Source organism: Esox lucius, chromosome 5 (genome assembly GCF_011004845.1).
Source record: "Esox lucius isolate fEsoLuc1 chromosome 5, fEsoLuc1.pri, whole genome shotgun sequence".
Classification (NCBI taxonomy): Eukaryota; Metazoa; Chordata; class Actinopteri; order Esociformes; family Esocidae; genus Esox; species Esox lucius.
The window spans coordinates 28804411-28811837 of record NC_047573.1 but is presented as its reverse complement, the minus strand read 5'-3'; positions in this window follow the sequence as shown (position 1 = coordinate 28811837).

Genomic DNA, 7427 nt, shown 5'->3' with positions numbered 1-7427 from the left:
CCTGAGGTGATCTCACTCCTGGCCTTAAACTCATTAGGAATCCCTCATGGCTGTCCTATAAAAACTACTGGGTCTGGCGTGTATGCCCTTCTTACTCGTGGTCTAACTGGTGTTTCCCAAATTTGCTGAGCTTCTCCTGTTGACGAGAAAACATGCAGTATTATTGATACATCTTGTGCTACTCTAACCCTGGCACAGGTACCAGACCACCGCTTCGGCAACACGGGCCACAGCTTTCCACCCCCGCCTATCCAAAATATGTCAGCTATAGCCTGGTTTTGGTCTAGGTAAAATATGTGAGCTTGAGCCTGGTTTTGTTCTAGGTAAAATATGTCAGCTATAGCCTGGTTTTGGTCTAGGTAAAATATGTCAGCTATAGCCTGGTTTTGGTCTAGGTAAAATATGTCAGCTATAGCCTGGTTTTGGTTTAGGTAAAATATGTCAGCTATAGCCTGGTTTTGTTCTAGGTAAAATATGTCAGCTATAGCCTGGTTTTGGTCTAGGTAAAATATGTCAGCTATAGCCTGGTTTTGGTCTAGGTAAAATATGTCAGCTATAGCCTGGTTTTGGTCTAGGTAAAATATGTCAGCTATAGCCTGGTTTTGTTCTAGGTAAAATATGTCAGCTATAGCCTGGTTTTGGTCTAGGTAAATGCTCCTAACTCCTTTTCTTTGGGATAGGGTAAACTGATCACCAGAGTTCACCATGTGTGGGTCCCCTTTATCCAAATTGATAAGGGTTTTACATTTTAGAAAGTGTCCTACTGAAACAGTTCCTGTAGAATAGAAACATTCATGCCTGCCCAGTATTTTCAAGCCTCCCTCAGGGAGGGTGTGTTCTGCAGCTTCTTCACTTATTCTTATATTTAATTCCTGACATTCTGATGTTGTCTCAAGGTATACATTTTTCATCTTAGTTTGGAGCCGCTTGTTTCCTAACCACGCTAAACATGTTGCAGTACATGGTTTATAAAGCCGGTCGTCATCGATCCCAGCCTTCCAGAACCCACATTTCTCATCCAGGCATGATCGCCATCCCTTGTCAATGATTACCATACTCCCTAGGCCTGCTCTAGAACATACCAAGCAATTATCCATCTCATGCTGCCCTGGCTGTATACTGAGCCCATCTGTACCAAGCATATTTCTCAACTGCCTTGATGTGATTATCCTCTGCTTCCATTGTGGGTGTTTGGGTGGGTACCTCAAGCAGGGCCTGCTCTACTGTGGGCACAGGAAGCCATCTCCAACCTTCCGTGGGCCTCAGGGCTACGTGCCGTCCTGCCCTGGATACAGGGACCAGTGGTTCCTTTCCTACTGTGGACTCTGAAGGTGAATCCTCCCCAGAGCCGCCCTCATCTGGGTTCCACCATTCTGTTAGAAGTTTTTCAGTAGCATCTGGAAACCTGGTAATGACTTGCTAGAGAAACAGAGTCTGATGTTCGTTGTTATGCCGAACAGTTATATGCCACTTGCCCTCTGTTTCATTTATACTAATAATACATTTACCTTCTGACCAAGTCACCTGACCATACAGGCCACTATCTGCCCAACAACACAACGTTTCCCAACCCTGGGTGTTTACCATTATTGATCTCTGAGCTTATTGGGTAGTCTGATCTCTCTAGCTTTAAGCGTGCTCCATGCTTTCACTTCCATTTTCTCTCACCTCATGGTCCGAGTTGTATCATGACCCTACCTTCATTCTGACCGCCAACTGCCCTTGGTCTCCTCCATGGCAGAAAGGTGATGAAGTCTGCACTGCCTAGCTCTCTGTCCCACACTAGGCCCCATGTTTCCCCATTCTTTCTCCCCAGCCTCTCTCTCTCTTTGATAAGGTGGGCTCCACTGTCTCCAACAACAGTTTTGCTCGGGCTCTAGTCACGGCAGGTGCTGTGTTCACTGTACACTTCCTTCATCTACATTTAACCATATACTTCACATTTTGAACTTCCTCTCTGTCCTGTGGGCCACACTCCCCTTTCCCACTACGACCCACAATGTTCTACTGCTGTTGTCTTTCTTCTACCCTTCCTAACCACATGGTTTCCTCCTTATTGCCAAGAACAGTGGTGCTAATAAAGACGGTGATTTCTATTCCTGCGGTTACTTAATGGTAAGGCATTATCCCTGCTAACAGTGCTGCTGTACATACCTCATTCTTCCTGTCAAGGTCAGTGTCTGGGCTACTAGAGTTAGTAGTAAGTTCAGCAGTGTCGGTGGGAGGGAATAGTCCCCTGTCGATGTCAGGGGGGTGTGGCCCCCCTTAGATGTCACCTGCAGGAGCACCAGTTGAGGGATCTGCGTCGCCATCCCCAGTCTCTCCTTGGATCGGAAGCATCAGCTATAGCCCCAGAACTGTCAACAGCAAGCTGAGTATCATCAACCTCCATTCCCAGTTCCGGTGTCTCTCTGCGGGACACAGGTTTCTCCGGTACCAGTTCCTCTGTCTTTGAGGGTGCCAAGCCTTCCCCCTCTTGCCTTTCATTCCTGCCTGGAACATCAGCATCCTCCTCATGTTGCCCTGCTCCTCGTGGGACCCTGGTGCAGTGGTTGAGATGACACCAAGTGTCACTGCCCTCCACTCATACCATTGTCGCAGTGGCTTGAGTCACCCTGAAGGGGCCGTCTCGCCTTGTCTCGTTCCACCTCCTCCTGAAGACCCTGATGTAGACCTGATCTCCCGGAACCACCGCTCTGGGCTGATCGTCCTCCGGCTCCAGTTCCGGTACTCATGCACTTTCCTGTTTGTAAATAAGCTCATGTATTGAATTCCAGCTCCAATTGCTCCAGAGGAGGCCCTTCGTGAGGACCTCGAAGCACAGGCACAGGCATGGGTCGACTCGTAAGCATTTCATGCAGTGTTAGATGCGTGGTTCTGTAAGGTTCCATGCGACTGCTCATTAGTGCTATTGGTAGAGCATCAACCCTGTTCAAACCTGCACTGGCACAGATCTTATTGATCTTGGCCTTTAGTGGGCTGTTTGCTCTCTCTACCATGCCCTGGGATTGGGGGTGATATCAAACAGAGGCTGGGATGTGTTTGTTGAGGTTTGTTCAATGTTCTCCGAATAAAAGCTGACCAATTGTCAGAACTAATTTCTGATGGTATGCCAAATCTAGGCATCACTTCCCTCATTAGGAACTTTATTACTGTTCCTGCTCCCTAGTCTTTCGAGGGAGTCGCTTCTATCCACTTGCTGAATTACCACCAGCATGTACCGTATTCCATGGATGGGTCTTATCATATGCACATAGTCCATGACTAAATGTCTGAACGGTCCTCCTGGTGTTGAAATGTGGCCCAATGGTGTCACTATTCCCTTTCTTATGTTGTTTTTCGCACACACCTCACACTCTGCGAGGGTTGCGTCTACCGTAGTCTGCATGTATGTTGACCTGAAACCCTGCTGTGTGACCTGTCTCATAATCTCCCCCCTTGTGCAGTGGTCAAAACCATGCATATTATTAATTAAAACCCTAAAGAGGGCAATAGGTGCCACCAAGAGTCTGGTGAAAGTTAAGGACTGGGCCACACAGTCATGAGGCTCTCTCTCATGGTCCAGGGGGATTCTCTCTGCTGGATTTACAGTAGCACACTTCTTAATGGTGTCAGGGAAAGTCAACAATGGCAAGTAGTTCAAAAGTCTAGCATTTGTCAATACAAACTTCCCCCGCACTATCAGCTGCGTTACTTTGTGATGAGTATAAATACTCACTGGGTAACCCATGGTGATGGTAGAGGCTTGGTCATAGGCATACTGTACCACAGCCCTTGATAACATGGTGGGTAGCCTCATGCTACAGAGTCGAGTATCGTGCTGTACTATGCTATGGGCTGCTTTCCTCCCTCCGCTAGTCTTTGCAACATTTTAATGGAGTCTGTCTGGCATTGTTTCAAAGTGGGAGCACATATCAGTAGGTCATCCACATACTGAAGTAGCGTTCCCTCCAGGACAAGCTCCTCTAAGTCTGCTTTAAGGACTTGGTTGAAAATGTGTGGGGAGTGTTTGAACCCGTGGGGCAGTCTCGTATATCTGTATTGTTTTTCCCCTTCAGTAAAAGCTAACAGATGTCTGCACTCTTCTAATAAGGGGACACTGAAGAAGGCGCCACATAAATATATGACACTGAAAAACGTAGCTTCAGGAGGGATGTTACCTATAAATGTGTGGGGATTCGGGACCTCGGTTAAACAGTCCTCCACTATGTCATTGATGGGCTGGGAAAAGAAAGGTGTGTTACAGGAAACAAAGGTGTGGTACAATTGATAACATTTTCCTCAAGTACATCTGCCTCTGCTAAACCCCCAATAGTGGGCTCAATGCCTGCCACTGCCTCTGGCTTCAGGTAGTATTGCTTCCTCCATACCGGTTTGGCCCCTGGCTTCACTTTAATGAACAAAGGACTTGCTGATTTAACGAGCCCTATATCTGTGTAATGCAGAGACCACAACTGCCTTGGGACCACCTGCTCCATCTCCTCCCTTAACTCTACCTGTGTATTTGCCATTTTCCCCATCTGTACTTGCTGACCTGTCACAACTTCTACTTCCTGAGGTTCCCCAATCATATCTGGAAAACAAAGGATTTTAATGAGATCATTTTCAGGAGAGTAGAAGATCAGAGGATTGTCAGTCTTGACCCATGGGACCTGTGCTGCATGTTTCATCATAGGGCCCAGGTCTTTAACTTTGAACCCATTGTTTACCAGTAGGGTGATATGATGGACTGATCCAGGTACATCAAACCATTTGGCTACTAAATTCGAACCCTTAGCATCGGCCACTTCCATAGCCACGCCCTGCTTACCGATGACAAAGTATTGAGACTCAATGTGAGCCAGTTTGCCGTTGGCTTCTTCTAACCATAGCTGTTGGGTGGACCCCGAGGCTGCTGCCATGGCACTGGGGACTGGTAGCTGCCCTGCCAATTCGGATCGTTCCAATTGCCGGGGGCCAGATTAACACCCCATGGGTTTGTCGGGCACTGTTGTTTAATATGCATGGTGACACCCCCAACAGACCCTTCTAGAGGGCCTGGGGCCATTTTGTGGTAGATACCCCTTGTTATTTTGGTGTTGTTTTGGGGGCTGTGTGTACACATTTGCTACTGGTTTTTGGGGAGGTCCATACAGAGCTTGTGGCTGCTGCGCTGGGCATTGACCTCCCTGGAGGACTGGTGCCATGGTGCCTTCCTCAGGATGGGTCCTTGCTTTAACCGGAGCTGTCAACAGCATGGACAAAATAGTCTCTGAATTCTTTGTGAGTTTTTGATGTGGTCAATCCTACTGCATCCTCCAGCTTGGTTCTTACTAGAGCTGGTATTGCTTCCACCAATGCTTTCCTGAACATGTAACACCCAGTTTGTCGGTTTCTGGGTCATGTTCAGTTTCCATCCTCCATCTGTCCGCCTGCTTTTGTAGGTACTCAGCAGGGCTGTCTGAGTCTCCCAGTGGGGTTTTTAATGTGTGTGTGCACCTCTTAATCTTCTTTTTGGTTCTCTGCTATAGTGGCTAGGTGCAGCTGTGGCCCTCACAGACTCCTCCTCAGGCTGCTCCTCTTCTTCCTGGCTGTCTGTTTCATCCAGTAAATCTGACTCCCCCCCACACTGTGACTGTCTCAATTGGTTCACTTGTTCTTCAAGTTGTCGCTGATACATTTTGTGTTTACCTTCCTTTACATTCTGTCCCTCCACTCCCGTCTTAGTGCATTCCAACCAATCCAAGCATTCTCTGTAACAATCTACTCGGATCTCAGGCTTTCCCTTAGGCGGTCTATTCCTCCCTGAGGCGGGGCCACCAGGGGTTTTTTCTTCTCCATTTCCACTTCCCCCTTAATCGTTACCACCCCAGATACTAAAGGCCATTGGTTTGTCCAGTTGACCCCTCCCCTCCTTTTTCCTGTTTCTGCTTACGCGAGTTACAATTATCATTAATTTTGTAGAATGTAATGAGCCCTTCGAGTTGCTCGCACACTGCCAGGTCAAAGGTTACATCTTTGGGCTATTTAATCACCATATTCTTGGTCAGTTTTTCAAAACTCTTAGATACAGCTTTAATCTGTTCTCCACATACAGGAAACCTCTTGGCCAACATCTGAACTGGTGTGGCTGCCATGTCGGAGGCTAAGTGGTTGATTCAATGCTCCTATGACTGCCTAAATGTACCGTCTCCCAGGACCTCTGTTTTACACAAGTGTTGAGGCTAGACGGGATATTACCAGCGTCCTCCCAGGGGAAAACCACAGAGGCGCTTTTCCAATCTTTTCTCTACTTTCTCCTCTCACAGACACAGCACACTTCAAAAGAAGCGATGAGACAAGGATTTAGATGTGATTAACATATGTATGTAAGCAAACACCTATCAAAGTCATCAACTGAAACAAATATATCAACATCTAGTACGTCCCCAACTTCGCCCTGCTCTCGTATTAAGTATGTAATCCCTATTAGCTGAAACCCTTCCCTTGCCACCCTTTAGAGTGAATATCTGTTCTTTTCCGCTTTAAAACCACGATTCCTCAGTTGGTCTATGTATTATCGCAAAAGCTAGGTTTCACAAACAATCTGGAGGTTGTGGTCTCCCCACTCATTTCATCACCTGTTAACCTCAGCAGGGAACAGTATCTAGCGTTATTCATTTGAAACAGTGCTATTTATAATGTTAATAACAGAATAACACATTTTCCCCTTAGTTTTAAACAGGACAACAACTTCTCTCTTTCCATGTATGCTGACAGCCACTTGTGCAGTTTTCGCACTCCCAGTTAAAACCTCTCCCTTTCTGTCTGATCTCTAGATACACTGCTTTCTAGGAATTCTCACACACACACATTCGGGTACCCAACCAGATGCTCTCTTCTCACGCACGCATTCGTCATATTCATTTCATACTCTTGCATACAGAAATCTATTTAAACATATCCAATCTTCAACGCACGTTTATACAGGCCTTTTCACACACATATATATGTTTATATAAGTAAATACACAAACTGCTTCACACAGACACACAGACTTAATTCTATGTCATTCACTCATATGCGCATCCACAGGTCTCTTGTCACAGTCCCTTAGGGAGGAATGACCCTGTCGGACCGTATCTCTTTCACACACACAGACACACACAGCTGCGGGTCTACCACCTTTTTCTCTACGCCTCTCGCAAGAGAAACCTACCTCTACCAGCGGGTGTCTACACACAGCCCCACAGGTCACCTTACCAGGTAGTGTCTCTTGCACAAGCACCCGCAGGCCTTTTGCCAAGGCTGCTACACCAATCGTGAGTCGATCGTACACACGCACCAGTAAGCCCGTGCCTCACCTACCTTACCAAGAGGAGATTTGTGCGCACTATCCCACAGGTCTCCGACCCGTGCGGTGTCTACTGGACAGTGACTGATTTACAGCCCCTTTGGCTCTACTGGAC